The following is a 22,962-nucleotide window of genomic DNA, read 5'->3' on the forward strand; positions in this document are numbered from 1 at the left end:
CCATGGAAAAGAGTGCCCCCACGGCACTGGCCCTCCCGCGGATGGGTGGGCCCCGATCGCGGGCCAGGCCACCGTGGGGGCACCCCCCGGGGCCAGATCGCCCCGCGCCCCACCCAGGACCCCAGAGCCCGCCCGCGCCGCCTTGTCCCGCCGGTAAGGTAGGTGATTTAATCTACGCCGGCGGGACAGGCATTTTAGCGGTGGGACTTCGGCCCATCCGGGCCGGAGAATCGCGGGGGCGGGGGGGGGGGGGGGGGGGGGGGGGGGGGGGGAGTCCCGCCAGCTGGCGCGACGCAATTCCCGCCCCCGCCGAATATCTGGTGCTGGAGAATTCGGCAACCAGCGGGGGCGGGATTCACGCCAGCCCCCGGCGATTCTCCGACCCTGCGGGGGGTCAGAGAATCTCGCCCGAGGTCGCTGCCGGCGGGAACGCAGGGGGGGGGGGGGCGGCCTGTGGGGGGGGGAGGTGGGTTCCTGCACCGGGAGATTGCCTCAAATGGTGTCTGGCCCGTGATCGGTGCCCACCGATCGGCGGGCCGGCCTTTCTGAAAGAAGACCTCCTTTCCTCCGCCACCCGCAAGATCCATCCGACATCTTTTTGCAGCGCAGCCTCGGGGAGGACGGCAACCGCGCAACTGCGTAAATGACGTGACGCCGCTCCTAGCCCCCCGGGGGGCGGAAGAATAGGGGGCTGGGCGCGGGCTCCGACGCCGGAGTGAAACACTCCGGTTTTCACTCCGGCGTCGGCACTTAGACTCCCGATGGGAGAATTGCGCCCCATGTTCTTCAAAAGGACACGGGGTGGGATTCTCCGAGCCCCCCGCCGGGTCGGAGAATCGGTGGGGGGGGCGGCGTGAATCCCGCCCCCGCCGGCTGCCGAATTCTCCGGCGCTGGGGATATAGCGGGAGCAGGAATCGCGGCCCGCCGGATGGCGGCCGCTGGCAGCGACCCCCGGCGATTCTCCGGCCCGCGATGGGCCGGGTGGCCGCCCATTTACAGCCGGTCCCGCCGGCGTAAATTAGAGTAGGTACTTACCGGCGGGACCTGGCTCTGCAGGCAGCCTCCGGGGTCTTCGGGGGGAGGGGGGGGGATCTGGCCCCGGGAGGGGCCAACCGATCCGCGAGTGGGCCTGTGCCATGGTGGCATTCTATTCCTCCACGTCGGCTGCGGTCAGCCTCCGTGATGGCCGACACGGAGATGAACCCCCCCCCGCGCATGCGCTGGTATGATGCCAGCACACGCTGACGCTCCCACGCATGCGCCAACTCGCGCCAGCCGGCGGAAGACCTTCGGCGCCGGTTGGTGTAGTGCCAAGCCCCTTCCGCAAACCACTCCGGCGCCTGCCTCGCCCCTGAAGGTGCGGAGGATTCTGCCCCTTCGGGGCGGCCCGACGCCAGAGTGGTTCACGCCACTCCTTCGCGCCGGAGCTGCCCGCCCCGCCGATTCCCGCAGAATCCTGCCCATTTCTTTTGTTCAATTGTGAATGTAGTTGCAGAGGTTTATACACATTAACCCACATAAATCTGACAAGATCTGCCTCAGAACTCGCAGCCCCAAAATCACATCCCACAACTTTACTGGGGGTCATAACCCACATTTTGGAACCCCTGCCTTAAGTAATGCTACACTACCAGAGATGCCATCTTTCAGGCAATGCAATAAACCAAAGGTCCTGTTTGCAACTTCAGGTGGATGTAAACTTTATACTTTTTGAAGAACGATAGAAGGGTCCTACTGATCCCTGGTCAACATTTATTCCTCAAGCAACACCTCCTGGATATTTATCTCATTTATGTCCGTGGGACCTCGCTGCGCGCACATCGGCTGATAAATTTCTTGACATCACAACTTTTAAAAAATACTTAATTGACTGTGAAGAACTTTGTGGTGGCCTACGGTTCTGACAAACTCTATATACATGCAATTACTTTCTTTCTTCTTTGGGTAGTTTGAGAGTGGAAGTTAACTGTGCTGTCCTGTTTTGCACCACTTACTTCCAACTCTGGCCATTGAACCAAAATAGTCCAACAAATATTTTGTGCCTCAAAGGGGCTAATTGCTGTATTTTCTCCCACTCCCCAATCTTAGCCATGATTATAAAATCATTTCCTGCTTGCTTCTTCTTTTTGCTAGAATTAGAAGGTGAAGGAAAATATTCTTCTGCCTCTTTTGGGGGGGAGGAGCCTAATACTTTTATATTTCAATTCCTTCCAATGCATCTTGATATTTTGTTCAGTGATATTTTGTAATCAAGTTAATAAATTATTTTCACATTATTATGTTCTTATTACAGTTCTTTTTAATGCAAGGATTTTGTTGCTTTCTATGGAAGCCAGCATTTAAAAGAGTTTCTGGATTTTTTTTAAATGTAGGTGATATTAAATTCATTGTGATCGTATTTCACCTGCTGGCCCTTCATCAGCCTCTTGACACTGGCAACTAGAAAGTGAAAGTAGCCAACATGTGCATCTGCCTCCAGTCTCACGCTGATTTGGAATTATCTGCTAAAGACTATCCATACCAATGGAAGGGGTTTAGTAAGGAATTATTACTGAGGCTGCGCTGAAGTATAGGAATTGGCAGCATATTGAGTATTATGTGGTGAAGAAATTAAATAACCACAATGAGGGTCACATTTAACACTTGAGACGTAAAGTAAAACAAATCTATTTCCGAATATTACAAGACAAATAAATTGCTTCAGAAGCTGATTCAGAACCAGATATAGAAACACACCGAGCTGCTCTCCATTCCCAGCTACCTCTTTCTGGCCTCCCTCCGTGCAAAATAATATGCAGGAACTGTGCTGGGTAGCCAGCTGTGATTGATTGATTCACCAATAGTAGTTCAAACCTAACCATAATCTCACAGAAACGCCTGTCATTCAAGGAAGAGATCAATACTCTGCATTCATCAACAATTTGGTAAGACTTGTAACTGTCCTCTTTTAGATAGCTGTTAGTCTGAGGATCTTGCTTCTAGCCATTGTGGAATTTAATCTTTTTCAGGCAATAACATGCAGTTTACTATCTGAAGTATAATCCTACCATAGTACTGCCATTCTTAGAGCAAAGACATGTCTTGCTGCACGTAATGATGCTCCATGTAGAGAACAGAGAAGGGGGGAAAAACAATGGAAACAGAAAAGTGGCGACCCTATTATCTGCTATAGCAGCAACATTTATAGGTCAGTGACGAGTAGTGTTTCACTGGCTGGGGACGACCCAGCAGAATTTAAACAAAATCAATCTTTATTTAGTGCCTATTTCTTGCTCAGTGCTCGGAGACTGCAGCAAATCGCGCAAAGGACGCTGGGATCGGGATGCAGCAGTCAGTTGCGATGAGATTTGCTGCTTTGCTGTAAATCATCAATCAGCATTCTTAAAGGCCCACAGTCACTGAATTAGATCAGTGGGATACTATTGTGGGATGAGCAAGTGAAGCCCTTACGGGCATAGTTGCTGTGGTAATTCTGGCAATCTACAACTGAATATCTAAGTAAATATCTCACAAAGCAATGAGTTCAAGTGAACAACAGGGTTGTGCTATTTTTATTATTTGTTTTACGGCTGCCACAAACAGACAAGATTATCCATTGCTTTTAATGGATAATGTGCTATTGTGACCTATTTTAAATCCTAATCGGCTTGTATTATGAACAGCTCAATGTGCCAAACCACTCTTCCACAATGCCTATCCTATTTTGTATTCTAATTTTTCTGTGTTTTTTAAATTTTAGTGTACCCAATTCTTTTTTTTTTCCAATTAAGGGGCAATTTAGCATAGCCAATTCACCTACCCTGCACATCTTTTTGGGTTGTGGGGGAGAGACCCACGCAGATATTTTTTTTAAAAAAAATGTTTAAATTATTTTTAAAAACATTTTTTTCCAATTAAGGGGCAATTTAGCATGGCCTATCCACCTACTCTGCACATGTTTGCGTTGTGGGGTGAGACCCACGCAGACATGGGGGAAGGTGCAAATTCCATACAGACAGTGATCCGGGGGCGGGATCGAACCCGGGTCCTCAGTGCCATGAGGCAGCAATGCACCACCGTACCGCCCTATGTTTCTAGTTAAAGCACCTCACTACCAACCTGCAAACGCAGTTGAATTTTGACATCTATTCTAAGTCTGTTCGTCTCTTTAAGAAATCTTTGTGATAACCAAATGTGACTATTAATATTATGATGAACTTTAACTTTTAGAGCTAGCTCTTTGATTTCTACACAGTTTATTCAAACCTGGGGCGGGATTCTCCGACCCGGCGCCGGGGGGGCGGCGTGAATCCCACCGCTGCCGGCTGACGAATGCTCCGGCACCGGAGATTCGGCGGGGGCGGGAATCATGCCGTGCCGGTAGGTGGGCCCCCCCCTCCCTGGCAATTCTCCGGCCCGCGATGGGCCGAAGTCACACTGCTGTAATGACGGTCCTGCCGGCGTGAATTAAACCACCTCCCTTACCGGCGGGACCAGGCGGCGCGAGCGGGCTCCGGGGTCCTGGGGGGGGGGGGGGGCGCAGGGCAATCTGGCCTCGGGGGGTGCCCCCATGGTGGCCTGGCCCGCGATCGGGGCCCACCGATCCACGGGCGGGCCTGTGCCGTGGGGGGCACTCTTTCCACTCCGCGTCAGCCATGTAGGTCTCCGCGATGGCCAACGCGGAGGTGACCCCCCCCCCCGCGCATGCGCGGGGATGATGTCAGCAGCTGCTGATGCTCCCGCGTATGCGCGGACTTCCGCTGGCCGGCGGAGTCCCTTCAGCATGGCGCCAAAGGCCTTCCACGCCAGCCGGCGGGATGGCAACCACTCCGGCGCAGGCCTGGCCCCTAAAGGTGAGGGCTTGGCCCCTAAAGGTGCGGATTGCGGCCCGATGCCGGAGTGGTTCACGCCACTCCATCCTACCGTGGCCCCCCGCCCCATTTCTGAAACTAATGTTTTCTTTCAGAATATTCCCTCCTTTATTTTTTTAGATTTATCTACATATGCAGCAGAAGTAGGCCATTGGGCCCCTCGAGCCTGCTCTGTCATTCAATAGGATTATTTCCTTTTGGTTTTCTTGCTGGTATGACTGGTTTTGTGAAGCCAAAATGTCTGTGTAAACACTTTGAAATAAGGGTTCTTCTCAATAATATTTGAAAATATACACCCCCATGACAAACAAATCTGTCAATGTGAATTCTTGTAAAACTGTTAATAATAAAATAGAGTACACACATTCGCATGTCTCCTTCCTGGATTGAAATTCCTGTTTAACGGATCAAGAGGAAAAAGTGTTAATGTGGCAGCTGTGGAGAAAGAACTGGCATTGAACTTGCACTCATGTATATTATGTAAAATTACCACAACATTGGTTCATTCGGACAAGTCTCTGGTAGGATTGTCATTTTTATGATGCTTCAATAATTAACAATTTGAATAAGCACAAAATTATTGAGATGTCTGCCTGTGGTGGGTCAATATATTTTCTCTCTCACGTTACCATACCTCCTCTCTGTATTGCACCCTCCCCCACAATATCTGACAAAAGGATTCCACTCCGTTCCAATCCTTTCTCTCTAATTCCCCCTCAAACATAAAAAGAACAGACTTCAGCTGCTTTACAACTCCTTCGATTGATACCATTGAAAGCCTCCAACGCACTGCTCGGATCCATCATTCTTTCATTTCCCTTCATCACACAACTTCATATCCTCTGTTAAAATTCTTCTTCCTGCCCCTACCACTAGTTACTGTGCACATCAAAACTGTTTGCATTCCCTGTGGTCTATCAGTCACATAGAACAGTCTCTGATCTTTGTGGCTCAGCTCCGACAGACTGTTGCCAGGGCAACTTCCATGCTTGTTGGGAAAGGCTTCGCTGTGAGGCCACATCACCAGACAATACTGATTCGTTCGGAAAGACAAGTGACTCTATCCAGTGTTCCATTCTTTATTTTTAATTATTTCCAAAATATGCATACCATTCAAAATCAATACCAGACTCCCATCTGGTACTGGTTACACTCAGGCAATTTTCAAAATTAAAATTGGACCCACTTCAAATTAATGCAAAGTGATAGACCGCTATGGATTATGGAAATCTCCATTAGGATTCCTATTAGGCCTCCCAAATATGTGTAGCAACAAATCAACAATTACAACACATTAAGAATGCATTTTTCATGTTTATATTCCTGGAATTACATCTCTATTTACCATTTCGAAGGGATTTATTGTGGCTTTTTAATGCCTTTTTTAACAACTACCTTTAAGATGAGGGGATGAGTGTGTGGCTATTGCGTGCATTTCACAGAGTTTGTGGGTTTATTAAGAGCAACTAATTGTGCTCTGTTGGACCTTAAATTGTGTAATACACATTTTTGTAAACCTGTGGGCTTTTTAAAGCTTCTGGATATCCTCTGATTGAGACCATTTGTTCTCCGGCCTCTACCTTTGGTGCACTGTAACCAGCCACTGGGTGGTACACATGAACACTGATCAACAGACTTGGGGCGCGATTTACCCAGTTGGGAACAAAGTCCCATAGCAAGCGAGTTTAGCCGCGTGTTTCCCAGCATTCACAGTGCCAAGAAACACATGGCTAGTCAACGCGACTCGCATTGTACAAGGGGCATTAACCGGGGACGAGCGGCTGAGGCCGCATATAGCCCCGTTTTTTACAGTGGGGAGCTGTGCGAGAAATTGGGATGCCATTTAAAAATGGCGTCCCGATCTCCAAGGCCCCCAAAGTGATCCCCTACCTCCCCTCTAGCCCAAATGCACCTATGGGAGGGTTCCACCCCCCACCCCCCCCCCCCCCCCCCCGCCACCCCCCCACACAGGGCACATGCACAAAAAATGCCAGCTTGCCACCCTGGCAGTGCCAACCTGGCACCACCCATAGTCGCTGGCAAAGCCACCCAGGCACCTTGGCAGTGCCAGGCTTGCATCCAGGTGGCACTGCCAGGATGTCAGGCTGACACTGCCAGGGTGCCACACAGCATCAGCAGTGCCAGGGCACCACTCTGTCCAAAGGGTATGCAGCTGGGGCCTCCAATCCCCTGGGAGACCTCCAAGAGTGCCGTTTCATTTAGTTTTCTTTTCCAGCGCAGTATGGCTGTTGGATCGCACCAGTGATTTTTCATCCCTTTTCCTCGGTAAGTACTTTCTATACCCCACAGTCACGTTAAGAATGGCAACATTGCTCTGGCGTGGCAATGGAGGAAAATGCAGGCAGGTGCACTAGTTGTTGACGAGTGAGGCACTACGCTATGACCCATATCCGAGCACTCCGGGGATTAGTCATCTTGGTGGAACATCCAATTACTGTTGGAATGACTGCAAGGTATACATGGGAGTACTCTTTGATCAATCTTTATTGACTTGTGCACAAGAAGAGTAACTCAGTGGAGCACACTGCATTGCTCTGTCTGAGTCCAGAGAAACAGAAACAGCTTTTTCAACCAATAGGTTTACAGTTGCAGTCAAATCCTTCATTTGCATGTCAACACACCAATAATATCACAGTTAAACTTTTATTTCAAACCAACGAAAGGACAGTAATTCTAGCCAATAGAAAAGAGGGTAAATGGACCAATAGAAAATGAGTATTTTCAATCCTTCATTTGCATACTTACCTCCCCACCTGCCCTTGGGTGTTATTGTAGTTTACAGAAAGCGCATTCTTGTTCTAGCTACCTCCATCATTTGATCTCTGCAGACTCACGTCCTTCACTAAGAAATAGTTTATTATGTATTTCACAACATCAAGGCAGTATATGACAAAGTATGGTATCAAGGAGCCCAAACATATCTGGAGTTGATGGGAATCAAGAGGAAAACGATCCACTGGTTGGAGTCATACCTAGCAGAAAGGAAGTTGGTTGTGGTTGTTGGAGATCAGTTATCTCAGCTCCAGTACATGCCTGCAGGGGTTCCTCAGGGTGGTGTCTTAAACCCAACCATCTTCAGCTGCTTCATCAATGACCTTCTTTCCATCATAAGGTCAGAAGTGGGGATGTTCGTTGATGATTGCACTATGTTCAGCACCGTTCGTGACTCCTCTGACAGAAGGAATCTATGCCCAAATGAAGCAAAACATGGACAATATCCAGGCTTAGGCTGACAAGTGGCAAGTAATACTCGTGCCAGGCAATGACCACCTCTAGCAAGAGAGAATCTACCTGTGGTAGCGTGACCCCTTTAACGGGATGGGCTCCACGGACCACGTGTCCATTTTAGTGCCAATCGCGCGGGAGCGCGCAAACGCCAGCCAATCGGCTGTTTGCGCGTGGCCCTGGGAGCAGGACCCTGGGCAGTGTGGACCAGGGACCTGAAGTGCAAAGACCTGTTGGATAGTGTTCTGTGCCTGATATCTAACTGCCTTTGTCTTTCATCAATAAACCATTTTGTTTATTACAGGAAGCCTCCAGTGTATGTCTCGAGCCACCACACTAACCCATCATCCCTCGACATTCAATGGCATTACCACTGCTGAATCCCCAAGTATCAACATCCAAGGGGTTACCATTGGCCAGAAACTGAACTGGACGAGCCATATAAATACGGTGGCTACAAGAGCAGGTCAGAGACTACGAATCCTGCGGCGAGTAACTCACCACCTGACTCCCCAAAGTGTGTACCATCTACAAAATGCCCTGCAGTAACTCAGAGGCTCATTCGACAACATCTTCCAAACCCAGGACAACTACCATCTAGAACGACAAGGGCAGCAGATACATGGGAACCATCACCTGGAAGCTCCCCTCCAAGTCCCACTCCATCCTGAATTTGAAATATATTGGGCTGGATTCTCCGTTTCTGAGGCGGAGTGTTGACGCTGGGGCAGAATTCACAACAGCAAAACGGGCACCAAACCTGGAACGATTCAGCAACTGTGAAGGGGCTAGCACCGGCGGCACGTGGAACACAATCGATACCAATGAAAAACGGTGCGGGGTTTGCCTGGTCCGTGATTGACACTCGGGAGGCTGACAAGCTGCAACCGCACATACACATTACACTCCCCACACACACTAATCCCACTCTGCAAGTTGGCACTGGTTGTGCTGGAGCGCGTCCATACGGCTGATGGGTCAGCTGGGGCCAGTGGGCACCTATGGGGGTTGCCTGGGGGGACACCCATACGACCTATGGCCCTAAGTTCACAGCGGTCTGTTAGCGGTGTGCGCAGCTGCATGGCTGCCTTGCCGGCTACGGCAATGGTGTTCCGTGCCCATCCATCCCGACCCCACAGCCCACCTCTTAGTCACCCCCCCACTACTCACCCCCCGGCCCTGGCAGAAGGCCCCCGCCCACTGGCACACCGGTCAGCAAACTATGGCGGCGTTGGACACTTTCCGTAACCCCTCTCTCTCCCTCAGCAGCCACGATGCGAGTTTCATGGGCGTCATTCTCCGCCGGCGGGAGTCTCCGTTTTGCCGGCGCCCGGGGGTTTCCCGACGGCGTGGGGCTGCCCCACAATGGGAAACCCCATTGACCGGCCGGTGTTACGGAGACTCCCGCCAGCCGGTCGGGGCAGAAATGTGGCGGGGCGGGTAGGAGAATTTCACCCCAGATCTTTTGGATTTGGATTTGTTTATTGTCACATGTACCGAGGTACAGTGAAAAGTATTTTTCTGCGAGCAGCTCAACAGATCATTAAGTACATGAAAAGAAAAGGAAATAAAATATATAATAGGGTAACAAAAGGTACACAATGTAACTACATAAACACCGGCATCAGGTGAAGCATACAGGGGTGTAGTGTTAATGAGGTCAGTCCATAAGAGGGCCGTTTAGGAGTCTGGTTTCAGTGGGGAAGAAGCTGTTTCTGAGTCTGTTCGTGCGTGTTCTCAGACTTTGGTATCTCCTGCCCGATGGAAGAAGTTGGAAGAGTGAGTTAGGCGGGTGGGAGGGGTCTTTGATTATGCTGCCCGCTTTCCCCAGGCAGCGGGAGGTGTAGATGGAGTCAATGGATGGGAGGCATGTTTGTGTGATGGACTGGGCTGTGTTCACGACTCTCTGAAGTTTCTTGGGCCGAGCAGTTGCCATACCAGGCTGTGATGCAGCCAGATAGGATGTTTTCTATGGTGCATCTGTAAAGGTTGGTAAGAGCCAATGTGGACATGCCGAATGTCCTTAGTTTCCTGAGGAAGTATAGGCGCCGTTGTGCTTTCTTGGTGGTTGCGTCGAAGTGGGTGGACCAGGACAGATTTTTGGAGATGTGCACCCCTAGGAATTTGAAACTGCTAACCATCTTCACCTCGGCCCCGTTGATGCTGACAGGGGTGTGTACAGTACTTTGCTTCCTGAAGTCAATGACCAGCTCTTTAGTTTTGCTGGCATCGAGGGATAGATTGTTGTCGCTGCACCACTCCACTAGGTTCGCTATCTCCCTCCTGTATTCTGACTCGTCGTTGTTCGAGATCCGGCCCACTATGGTCGTATCATCAGCAAACTTGTAGATGGAGTTGGAACCAAATTTTGCCACGCAGTCGTGTGTGTACAGGGAGTATAGTAGGAGGCTAAGTACGCAGCCTTGCGGGACTCCGGCATTGAGAACTATTGTGGAGGAGGTGTTGTTGTTTAAAACCAGAGGTGTCATTCTCCGACTCCCCGCCGGGTCGGAGAATGGCCGTTGGCCGCCGTGAATCCCGCCCCCGCCCCCGCCGAAGTCTCCGGTACCGGAGATTGGGCGGGGGCGGGAATCGGGCTGCGCCGGTTGGCGGGACCCCCCGCTCAATTCTCCGGCCCAGATGGCCGAAGTCCCGCCCAGAAATTGCCTGTCCCGCCGGCGTAAATCAAAGCTGGTATTTACCGGCGGGACCAGGTGGCGTGGGCGGGCTCCGGGGTCCTGGGGGGGGGGGGGCGCGGGGCGATCTGACCCCGGGGGGTGCCCCCACGGTGGCCTGGCCCGCGATCGGGGCCCACCGATCCACGGGCGGGCCTGTTCCGTGGGTGCACTCTTTCCCTTCCGCCACGGCCTCCACCATGGCGGAGGCAGAAGAGACTCTCCCCACTGCGCATGCGCGGGAAACTGTCGGCGGCCGCTGACGCTCCCGCGCATGCGCCGCATTTGCGCCAAACGCCATTTCCGCCAGCTGGCGGGGCAACAAACGCCATTTCCGCCAGCTGGCGGGGCGGAAATCCCTCCGGCGCCGGCCTAGCCCCTCAATGTTGGGGCTCGGCCCCCAAAGATGCGGAGCATTCCGCACCTTTGGGGCGGCGCGATGCCCGTCTGATTGGCGCCGTTTTTGGTGCCAGTCAGCGGACATCACGCCGTTGGGGGAGAATTTCGCCCCAGATGTGAACCGTGCCGTCAGGAACTCGGCCCATCGGTGGTGGAGCATTGCGGAGGCCCCGGAGAATACCAGGTCAGGCCCGCTAATGTCATGCAAATGGTGTTTACAGTACCTGCGTTCCAGACCGCATTGACGCTGCTGTCGAGGTGATGGAGAATTGCGATTTTGCGTCAAATCGGTGCCTGCTGCGATTTTGGCACTGGAACCTATACTCTGCCCAATCACGTTTCGTGAGTTCGGCATCAGCCAATGGAGAATCCTGCCCATTTTGTTCCTTCACTGTCACTGGATCAAAATCCTGGAACTCCCTCCCTAACAACACTGTGGGTGTATCTACACCATATGGACTGCAAAGGTTCAAGAAGGTAGCTCATCACCACCTTCTCAAGGCAATTAGGTTTTATAAGGCCAAGAAGAGTCCACACTGAGTTTTGTGGGAACAAAAAACGTAGTTTATTTACAACAACTATTATGTACAGCTCAGTAGTTCCCTACTGGGTCTTCCTTTGTCGGTGCCTTACTGGCCAACTCTATTTATACATAGCCAGACATTGTTAGAGGTTCCCTGTCCCTTATTGGGGGAAGCCTGTATTCTGCAAGGACACGGAGTAGTTACTCATTCGCACCCCGTAAGACCCATGCGGGTTATAACCGCCCTCCCCGGCCAAAGTCCAAAGAATCCTCCGGAGACCGTGGTGAAGGAGGCAGACTTTCTTGATGTCCGGCTGGGCGTCGTGCACCCGAGGTGCCAGGTCGGGTGGTGTGTATCTCAAAGGTGAATGCCGTTTCCGACTCCAACATCTCGGTGGCTGCAATTCCTGAGGCTGCGTTTCCACAAGCTCTCCATCGGAGGCTTCCTGCATTCCCATCTCTGAGTCTGAGTCGCAACCTCAGTTATTCCGGCATCTTGACTCCCTTGGGGCTCCGCCATAGCCTGATCAGCGAGAAAATGTGGTTTGAGAAGTTACCGAGGATGAGGAAGTTCTCGACGAAGTGGTCGCCTAGACCAAATGTGATCAAGATGTTTTTGCATGATCCGACCTTGGGCTTGCATCTGGTAAGAAACCAACCTTGTTTGGTGGAGGATAATGCTGGAGACCCACTGGGCGCTGTCAGCAAAGTTTCAAATAAACACCGAGTCATCTTGTACAAAGTGCCTGGACGGTCGATGTTGAATGGGGCAATGCTCCTGGTTATGGCACACTTTTGCGCCAATGTCTGGCAAAATCATACTAAGGCGGGTACAAAGTCTCCACCCATCAGCAATTCAGCGGAGACCACTGCTGTTGCTGCATGCAGTGGAGTCTTGTAGCAAAACAAGAAATGAGCCAGCCTAGTGTCCATCGACCCAGAAGACATTTTCTTACTGCCCCACTTAAACATTTGGACCGCAGTCTCCGCAGGCCATTAGAAGCCGGGTGCTATGGGACGGTACAAATATGCCAAACCCCATTTGCCTTCAGAAACCTGGCCAACTCCTCACTGAGTGCCAATTATTTGTGACAAGTACTTCAGGGATGCTGTGTCCGGGATGTGGTTGCTGCCGTCCTGTGCACCTCCAGCCTCTTCGATTGGGCGTCATTCAACAAGAGGAACATGGATCTTTGAAACGGACCGGCAAAGTCAGCAGGCGTCCAAGGCCAAGGCCATTCCCAATGATGCAGGGGTGCAGCCGGGTGGGAGCCACGTTAGGTGGATTGGCCATAATAAATTGCACTTAGTGTCCAAAATTGCCCTTAGTGTTGGGTGGGGTTACTGGGTTATGGGGATAGGGTGGAGGTGTTGACCTTGGGTAGGGTGCTCTTTGCAAGACTCGATGAGCCGAATGGCCTCCTTCTGCACTGTAAATTCTATGATTCCATGATGCTCTTGGCAAACAGAGTATCGTTGGACCATTTTCCCAATGACTGAGTCAAAATCTGGCCAGCATACATAACTTTGTGTCAGCATTTTCATCTTGGACAGGTCTGGATGTCCGTTTTGGAGGTCCTTCAAGATCAACTCCTGATCTCTGTCCGGGATGACGATACGCGGATACCATTTTCCAGCTGAACCCGGACAGCTTGGACGAAAATGCCGGTAACTCATCGCTGTCCGCTGTATAGCACCACATGCCGAATTTTTGATGGAATCGGATCTGCCTGGGTTCATTCACGGATCCGGGGTGCCATGACAGGCAAGGAGTCCATGAAATTCAAAGTTGCGACTACCTCGACCTTCATGAGAGTTGATGAGGGGCAGCTCGGTAAAGGCATATGGCTAAGTGCGTCGACATTCGTGATTTGAGTCCCCGGCCTATGTTTAAAAGAATATTGATAGGTGGCTAATAACAGATCCAAGCGCTGGATCGCCTGTAGGCAATGTGTGGAATCGCCTTATTCTCCTTGAAAAGTCCGAGCAAAGGTTTATGATGCTTAATAATAGTGGCAGTCGTAGCCATATTGATGAAAATTTATCACAAAGACCACCATCAGGCCTTCCGTCTAGATCTGTGCATACTTTTGTTCTGCTGCGGCCAATGTAGGGAGCAAAAGCAATCGGATGTTCCCCTCCGTTCTCCATCTGGTGAGACAGAATGGCCCCAATCCCGTACGTGGAAGCATTGCATGTGACGAGCAAAGGCTTGGCAGGATCGTAATGGGTCAGTAACCCTCCTCTTCCGGTTCATCCAAATCGAAAGTCCAGACCTTGGGCTGATATCTACCTTTACCGGGGGGTCTGGACCGTTGGGTCGCATGCAGCCTGCACTCACATCGGGGCCAGTGACTATAAGTCCCATAACAACCAGGCTCCCTGTCTACGGATTCCGGGGATGTCTCTCGCTGGCATGGCTCTTCCTTTGGCCAACGTGTCGGGCCTGTATGCTGCTCGGCCTAGGGCAGGGTGCTGGTTTGGAGGGGGGCCCCTCAGCGGGAGGGGGCACATTCCAGGCCATTCACCTCCATCCCCTGTATCTACTGCACCCCTCACTCCGCACTTTCCCAGGACAGCCACAATCTGAATGTCTTGCTGCAGGGTCGGGAAATGTTAGGCTAGCAGTTTCTTCTGAGATTCGCCTTGTTAATGCCGCAAAACAGGTGGTTGCGCAGCAATTCAGATAGGATCGTGCTGTAATCTCAGAATTTCGCAATTTTCCGTGACCACAACAAAAATCCACGATGGACTCACCTGGGATCCTTTCCGTGGTGTTAAAACAGTACCACTGTGTTTTGACAGACGGGGTCAGATTAAAGTACTGGTCTATTAAGGCTACAAACTCAACATAAGTTTTAGTGTCTGGGGCTGCTGGGTATGCAAGGCTCCTTATCACTCTGAATGTGTACGCACCACAAACAGTGATCAATATGACTACCTGGCGGTCAGTCTCTGTGATATTGTTGGCCCGGAAAAAGTTATGCATCCTCTGTGCATACGGATTCCAATCTTCCAGGGCGGCATCAAACACATCCAAACGTCCGAAAAGAGCACAATGAAAGAAAATTTCCAATCTGTATTGGATAGAGACTGGGAGGTGGTTCAGCAGCATCAGTAGCTATCCAGTTTTTTCTCCTCATCGCCAGTTTTGTAAGGCCACGAAGAGTCTGCAACAAGTTTTGTAGGAACAAAAATTTACTTAATTTACAAGTACCATTATGTATAGCTGCGGTATTTCCCTACTGGGTCTTCCTTCGTCAGTGACTTCCCATCCGACTATTTATGCATAGACAGACATTCTTAGAGGTCCCTCGCCCCATTTTCAGGGGTGCTCGTGTGCTGCAAGGTCCATGGGGTAGTTAATCATTCTCACCCATAAGACCTGTGTGGGTTATAACATTAGGGATTGGCAATAAATGCTGGCCTAGCCAGCAAAGCCCATAACCCTTGAATGATTAACACGTTATTCATGCTCTTCATTTTTCAGCTTGAATCAGACTTTAAAAAAATAACTTAACTATTTTTACAGTAATATGAATTCATAGCAGAAGCAGGTCTTTCCACTATAGTGTAATATTAGCATGTAAATGCTGAATATATATTTTTTTTAAAATATGTTTTATTGAAATTTTTTTTTGTAAATGCTGAATATATTGATACTAATTCCTTTAGTTTGCTGCTTTAATATTTGAAAACAAACATTTCCTCTTACAATTTGGAGAACAGGATGGATCTAGATGTGGCGGCCCGATTTGCATCAATCACTGGGGAAGCAAGACAAATCCAAAGTTGACAGAGAACAGACCTGGCTATTTTTATCCAGGCGGATGGAGTTACAAATTTAGCAATAATTCAAAAAATATATATAAATATGTCTTTCTACAAAAAAGGAAGTGATAGATAAAGAGCTTGAAATTTCTCTCCGGATACTGGCGAGATCCAGTACTCTTGCTGTATTGTGATTCTAACGATGAGTGCAACTTCCAATATCAGTGGAAAACTGCCAGTTATCAGATTAGCCACTCCCCCGGGATCCACAAGTAAAGTTGTAGCCTCCCCTGATTCACAATCCCCACCCCTGCTCCCCTCTCTCCTTTCCTACCCTGGGACCTTCCGAAAACCCCAGCACCGCCATTTCATAGAATTTACAGTGCGGAAGAAGGCCATTCGGCCCATCGAGTATTCACCAGCTCTTGGAAAGAGCACCCTACCCAAGGTCAACACCTCCACCCTATCCCCATAACCCAGTAACCCCACCCAACACTGAGGGCAATTTTGGACACTAAGGGCAATATATCATGGCCAATCCACCTAACCTGCGCATCTTTACCTGGAGTTCTGTCTCTTGATGATTTCTCTATGCTCATTTCACAAATGAATCAATCAGTGGCATTAAAATGAGGTACAGGAGATAAAATGGCTTAGGTCTGAAACTTGGAGGCAGCACGGTGGCACAGTGGTTAGCATTGCTGCCTACGGCGCTGAGGACCAGGGTTCGAATCCCGGCCCCGGGTCACTGTCCGTGTGGAGTTTGCACATTCTCCTCGTGTCTGCGTGGGTTTCACCCCCACAACCCAAAGATGTGCATGGTAGGTGGATTGGCCATGCTGAATTGCCCCTTCATTGGAAAAAAATAATTTGAGTACTCTAAATTGCTTTTAAAAGGTCTGCAACTTGGGATTGCAAGTGCTTTTCACACTTGAAATTGACCCTTGGCTTTGAACTCAGCAGTGTGCTTGGTGGGGAGCTGGGGGATAGCAATATCTTCCCCACAAGGAGGAAAATAAAATAAAATTGTAATGAAGGAGAGTATTATCCTTTGTTACTTGCACAGAAATCCTATCGCAAGAGTGCGATAGGCAGAGGCTTAAAAAATGGCAACATCATGCTCTTTTTACTCGGGAACGGTTCATTACAGAAGAAAGACTTTAAAAAAGGGGGGGGTGGTGGCAGGTATAAATATGAACTTTCTATTTTGGATGCTGGCTTTGTGAATATTAAAATACAGCTATGAAAGTCTGCTTATATACAGATATACTTATCTATTTACACAGATGGTACAGGAAACAACTAATCTCCAAGTGACAAAGTGGTTGTTATATCTGGGATTATGCCCAAATTGATTAAATTTTCTGATGTAGTGGATTACTCTCTAAAATACGATCTGGAACTGTGAAAAGCTGAAGGGCAAAAAAAAAACATCATTATTGAATTGATTTTTTCAAGTATTTTTTTTGAAGTTTTTCCATTTTATCAAATAACACAAAACGTCCCACAGGAATGGTACAGCATACAAAATTGCCTCAACGTACATACAGAGGAGGACAGAAGAACAACAATGCAGTCAGCTCAATACAATCACTATACTCTCCTCAGCGCCTCTCTATGCATTACCAGAGAAGAAGGGAGAGAAGGATAAGGCCATGAAAACTTGGTAAAATGGCACACACCTTCCCAGGCGATTGCTCGCATTGACCATGTGAATTCAGGATAAGATCTTTGTGTCATGTTCGGACACGCACCAGAACATATCTCCCTCAATTCCAACATCACCAGAGGACCAATAACATGGTGTAACGGCCTCCTCTCGGATATCTGTACCCTTGCAAGAGCCAATCACGGATTCGTTAACCCCACAATAACAAAAATAAAAACTACAGAGAAAAAAAAATTCCCAAGAACACCAGAACGAAAAGGATATTTTACATATGCCACAAAACACAACCAAAACCCAAACTAAGGCACAGTACAGAACGATCATCATTCCACATATTTATGGGGGCAGCACGGTGGCGCAGTGATTAGCACAGCTGCCTCCTGGTGCCGAGGTCCAGGGTCGATCCTGGCCCTGAGTCACTGTCCGTGTGGAGTTTGTACATTCGCCCCGTGTTTGCGTGGGTTTTGCCCCCACAACCCAAAGATGTGCAGGGTAGGTGGAGTGGTCACACTAAATTGCCCCTTAATTGCAAAAAATGAATTGGGTACTCTAAATTTTGTAAAAAGCATTCCATGTATTTATGAGAGAGGACCAGCAAATATTCACACAATAGATTTAGATTATCGTCAGGATATATACACTTATACATAGGAGTCAGTACCCCCAGGATATCGAGTACATGCCAAGACTCAACATCCAACTGTCCCCACTCCTCACTAGCCCTATCAATTCTATAAAAGTCTTAACTGAGGAGAAACTGAGGGGATCCCACCACCGAGGAGAAGAAGAAGTATCGGCAAGCCACCCATCAACTGGGAGTTCTGGGAGAAGGCTAATCCCCCCCCCCCCCCCACTCCCTGACACAACAAGGAAAACTCCCCACAATCCAACAGACCAAATTGGGACCTGCAACTGCACACTGTCCACCCAGATTAAGAGGAGAAACTCCCATAAGGGAGGAATACTCCCTTTGGATTAACCAAAGAACGTCAGACACAGACCAGCACTGTACGCCATTACAAAGAGGATACTAGGAGACAAAGCAGTGTTGCCTCCCAGCTGCGTATTTCTCGATGGCATGCCATTCGCTGGATTCTTTGTTCCTGCCGCTGTCAATGAGAATTCCCATTGAAGCCACCCCATGCTGCCGGGAAACCAACAGGCGGGGGTGTGCTGTGGCAGGACCAGAGGGCCAGAGAAAGAAAAATGAAATCGTATTTATTGGTCATAAAATTGTCAAAATATATAAACAGGCATTCATAAACCTCTTCAACAAACAATCTTCTGAGGAGCTCATAAAACTGTCAATCAAAACAAAGCTCACAGTTCCCTTGACAGCTTAATCAACAACACCTGCTGAGCTGAATCTATCAGTCAGGTATGGTGCTCAGTCAAGCATTCATTATGAGATTCCATGTCAACAAAACCTTTACAGTTGAACACATCAAAATCTTTGAAGTAGTGGAGCAGTGGCAGAGTACGTTGGTGCTCAAAATCAGTACATTGTCAGCCATGATTCAGTGGCAGCACCCTGGCTAGAGTCGGAAGGTTCCTTGTTCAAGCCCCACTCCAAAGACTTGAACTCGTAATCTATGCTGACATTTCAATCTAGTACTGAGGGAATGCTGCACTGTCAGAGGAGCTGTCTTCCAGATGAGATATTAACCGACATTCCTGCCATCTCAAATGAAGTTCTGGGGCGAAATTCTCTGGTATCGGCGCGCTGTCCGCCGACCGGCGCCAAAAACGGCGCAAATCAGTCCGGCATCGCGCCGCCCCAAAGGTGCAGAGTCCTCCGCATCTTGGGGGGCCGAGCCCTAACCTTGAGGGGCTAGGCCCGCGCCGGACTGATTTCCGCCCCGCCAGCTGGCGGAAAAGGCCTTTGGTGCCCCGCCAGCTGGCGCGGAAATGACATTGCCGGTCGGCGAATGCGCGGGAGCTTTAGTGGCCGCTCACAGCAACCCCACGCATGTGCTGTGGAGGGAGTCTCTTCCGTCCCCGCCATGGTGGAGACCGTGGCGAAGGCAGAAGGAAAAGAGTGCCCCCACGGCACAGGCCCGCCCGCGGATCGGTGGGGCCCGATCGCGAACCAGGTCACCGTGGGGGCACCCCCCGGGGCCTGATCGCCCCGCGCCCCCTCCAGGACCCCGGAGCCCGCCCGCGCCGCCATGTCCCGCCGGTAAGGGAGGTGGTTTAATCCACGCCGGCGGGACAGGCATTCTAGCAGCGGGACTTTGGCCCATCCGGGCCGGTGAATCGCGGGGGGGGGGCCCGCCAACCGTCGCAGCGCGATTCCCGCCCCCACCGAATCTCCAGTGCCGGATGGGCCGAAGTACCGCTGCTAGAATGCCTGTCCCGCCGGCATGGATTAAACCACCTCACTTACCGGCGGGACAAAGCGGCGCGTGCGGGCTCCGGGGTCCTGGGGGGGGGGGGGGGGGGGCGCGGGGCGATCTGGCCCCGGGGGGTGCACCCACGGTGGCCTGGCCCGCGATCGAGGCCCACCGATCCGCGGATGGGCCTGTGCCATGGGGGCACTCTTTTCCTTCTGCCTTCGCCACAGTCTCCACCATGGCGGAGGCGGAAGAGACTCCCTCCACAGCACGTGCGCGGGGATGTCTTGAGCGGCCGCTAACGCTCCCGCCGCCGCCCGGCAATGTCATTTCCGCGCCAGCTGGCGGGGCACCAAAGGCCTTTTCCGCCAGCTGGCGGGGCGGAAATCAGTCCGGCGCGGGCCTAGCCCCTCAAGGTTAGGGCTCGGCCCCCCAAGATGCGGAGGATTCCGCACCTTTGGGGCGGCGCGATGCCGGACTGATTAGCGCCATTTTTGGTGGCGGACATCGCGCCGATACCGGAGAATTTCGCCCCTGAGTTCCTAAATCACTATTTGAAAGAACACAGTAAGGGCATTAGCGACTAAGGCCACATCTGGGAAAATAGTAAGAAGTTAAAATTAGACTTCCGGTGGCAGCTATGAGGGAGTAGGTCGCATACTTGGTGGCTCCCGCTCTGGCTGGGCTTTTGGAACTTTTTCCCTGACTTTTTCATGGTTTTGAGTCTTGATTTGGAAAGTGCGGACATTTAAGTACTGGATCCACACTGTGGTGCATGGAACGGAGAACCCCAAGGGACCGTAAGGGAAGAAACAGAAAGATAAGCAAGGACTGGATAGAAGTGGCTGCTGAAGTTAACATGGCCGAGGTTCGGACCCCTGCTGCGACGGCCCAGCCATCGATGGAGGAGCTGATGCAGGACCTTCAAGAGGGCTTCGCCAGACAAAAACAAGATTGTCTCGACCCAATAAAGGAGTCGATTGATCGGATGGAACGTAGGCTGGATGCCCAGGATCGGACAACCCAGAAGCTGGAGAAAGCGCTGGCGGACCAGGACGAGCTGGAGGTGGGGATGCTGAAGGATCAGCAGAAGAGGCTGTTAGAAAAAGTGGAAGAGCTGGAGAACAATGCCCGCCAACAGAATTTGAGAATAGTCAGTCTCCCCGAAGGGGCTGAGGGGGCTGATGCGGACATTTTTGTGGTAAATATGTTCCAGAAGCTTCTGGGGGAGGGGGCTTTTCTCCGGCCGCTGGAGGTGGACAGGGCGTACAGGGTGAAGCCGAGGAAGCCCCAGCCGGGGACCCCCCAAGGGCGATGGTGGTGCGTTTCCACAGATTCTGGATAAAGAGTGTGTTCTCCAGTGGGCCAAACGTACCGGGAGCTGCAAGTGGGACAATAGTATACTGAGTGTCTATCAGGACCTGAGTGTGGGGGTGGCCAGAAGGAGGGCAGGCTTCAGGCAAGTGAAGGCGATCCTGTTTAAGAGGAAAGTGAAATTTGGGCTCCTCTACCCGGCGCACCTCTGGGTCACCCATGAAGGCCAGCACCACTACTTTGAATGGCCCGAAGAGGCGATGGACTTTGCCAAGAAGAAGGGTCTGGCGCAGAACTGAGGACTTTTTCGGACTTAAGCGGCAGCGTCTTTCTCTTTTTTCTTTTTTGAACGATGTATATGTGGTTTGATTGTTGTCCTGAACAAAGAACAAAGAAAAGTACAGCACAGGAACAGGCCCTTCGGCCCTCCAAGCCTGTGCCGACCATGCTCCCTGACTAATCTACAATCTTCTACACTTCCTGGGTCCGTATCCCTCTATTCCCATCCTATTCATGTATTTGTCAAGATGCCCCTTAAATGTCATTATCGTCCCTGCTTCCACCACCTCCTCCGGTAGCGAGTTCCAGGCACCCACTACCCTCTGTGTAAAAAAACTTGCCTCGTACATCTACTCTAAACCTTGCGCCTCGCACCTTAAACCTATGCCCCCTAGTAATTGACCCCTCTACCCTGGGGAAAAGCCTCTGACTATCCACTCTCTATGCCCCTCATAATTTTGTAGACCTCTATCAGGTCACCCCTCAACCTCGTCGTTCCAGTGAGAACAAACCGAGTTTATTCAACCGCTCCTCATAGCTAATGCCCTTCATACCAGGCAACATTCTGGTAAATCTCTTCTGCACCCTCTCTAAAGCCTCCACATCCTTCTGGTAGTGTGGCGACCAGAATTGAACACTAATTGAACAAGTGTGGCCTAACTAAGGTTCTATACAGCTGCAACATGACTTGCCAATTCTTATACTCAACGCCCCGGCCAATGAAGGCAAGCATGCCATATGCCTTCTTGACTACCTTCTCCACCTGTGTTGCCCCTTTCAGTGACCTGTGGACCTGTACACCTAGATCTCTCTGACTTTCAATACTCTTGAGGGTTCTACCATTCACTGTATATTCCCTACCTGCATTAGACCTTCCAAAATGCATTACTTCACATTTGTCCGGATTAAACGCCATCTGCCATCTCTCCGCCCAAGTCTCCAAACAATCTAAATCTTGCTGTATCCTCTGACAGTCCTCATCGCTATCTTTTTTTGTTTGTCTTTGAAGTTTGGGTGAAGACGGGGGAGTAAAAGATATTCGGTCGTTGTTGTTTTTTTTGGGGTGTTTTGATGGGGGTGGTTGGTGGGTGCTTTTGAGGGGTGTGCTGTTGGGTTCTCTGTCTGTCTTGGGCTGTCTCCTTTGGTAATTAGGAGATTGTTCAGTCTTGCTTTGATGAGGGAAGTGATTTCGATGGGTGGGGTGGGGGGGGAGGGGAGTAGGGAACAATAGGTGGGAGACTATGTGGCGCCGGAGGCGAGGGCCACTAGGCTAGCTGGGCGAGCTAGTCCACGGAAGCACAATGGGGGGTGTATACTGGTTCAATACAGGGCAGGGGTTGGGCTATAGAGTGATGTTGCTGGGGGGGAGGGGGGGAACTATTCTGCTGACGAGGGAGGGACTTGGGTCTGGGGATGGAGAGGAGGTCGGGGGCTGCCTGGAGGCGGGCAGTTGGCGGTGCGACGCATGGGCGGGGGGCGGGCCCAGAAAGGGGGATGGCTGATCGTCCGGGGGGGGGGCGCAGTGCCCCCCAACCAGGCTGATCACCTGGAATGTTAGAGGGCTGAATGGGCCTGTCAAGAGGGCCTGTGTGTTCGCGCACCTGAGCGCTCTAAAGGCGGACGTGGTGATGCTGCAAGAGACGCACCTGAAAGTGGGGGATCAAGTTAGGCTGAGGAAGGGTTGGGTCAGTCAGGTCTTCCAATCGGGGCTGGATACTAAGACGAGAGGGGTGGCGATTTTAATTAATAAGCGGGTGCAATTTCAGGCAGGGCAGTATTGTTTCGGACGGGGGGAGCCATTATGTCATGGTGAGCGGTAAGATGGAGGGGAGGAAGGTGGTATTGGTTAATGTCTATGCGCCGAACTGGGCCGATGTTGAATTCATCAAGAGTGTGCTGGGG

At 50.8% G+C, this 22,962-nt stretch overlaps 1 protein-coding gene across 12 annotated transcripts in view; it reads right to left on the minus strand.

Annotated features, from left to right (window-relative positions):
• Window positions 1-22,962, minus strand: part of trim2a (tripartite motif containing 2a) — a 301,158-nt gene that overhangs the window by 95,376 nt on the left and 182,820 nt on the right. The window contains exon 1 of one of the 12 annotated variants that reach the window (XM_072496026.1): window positions 3,049-3,208. The exons of the other annotated variants lie outside the window; for them this stretch is intronic. The gene's annotated coding sequence lies outside the window, so the exon portion shown is untranslated. Of the gene's footprint in view, window positions 1-3,048; window positions 3,209-22,962 lie in introns of those variants that run through there. 12 annotated transcript variants of the gene reach the window in all.

Source organism: Scyliorhinus torazame, chromosome 3 (genome assembly GCF_047496885.1).
Source record: "Scyliorhinus torazame isolate Kashiwa2021f chromosome 3, sScyTor2.1, whole genome shotgun sequence".
In the NCBI taxonomy this organism is placed as follows: Eukaryota; Metazoa; Chordata; class Chondrichthyes; order Carcharhiniformes; family Scyliorhinidae; genus Scyliorhinus; species Scyliorhinus torazame.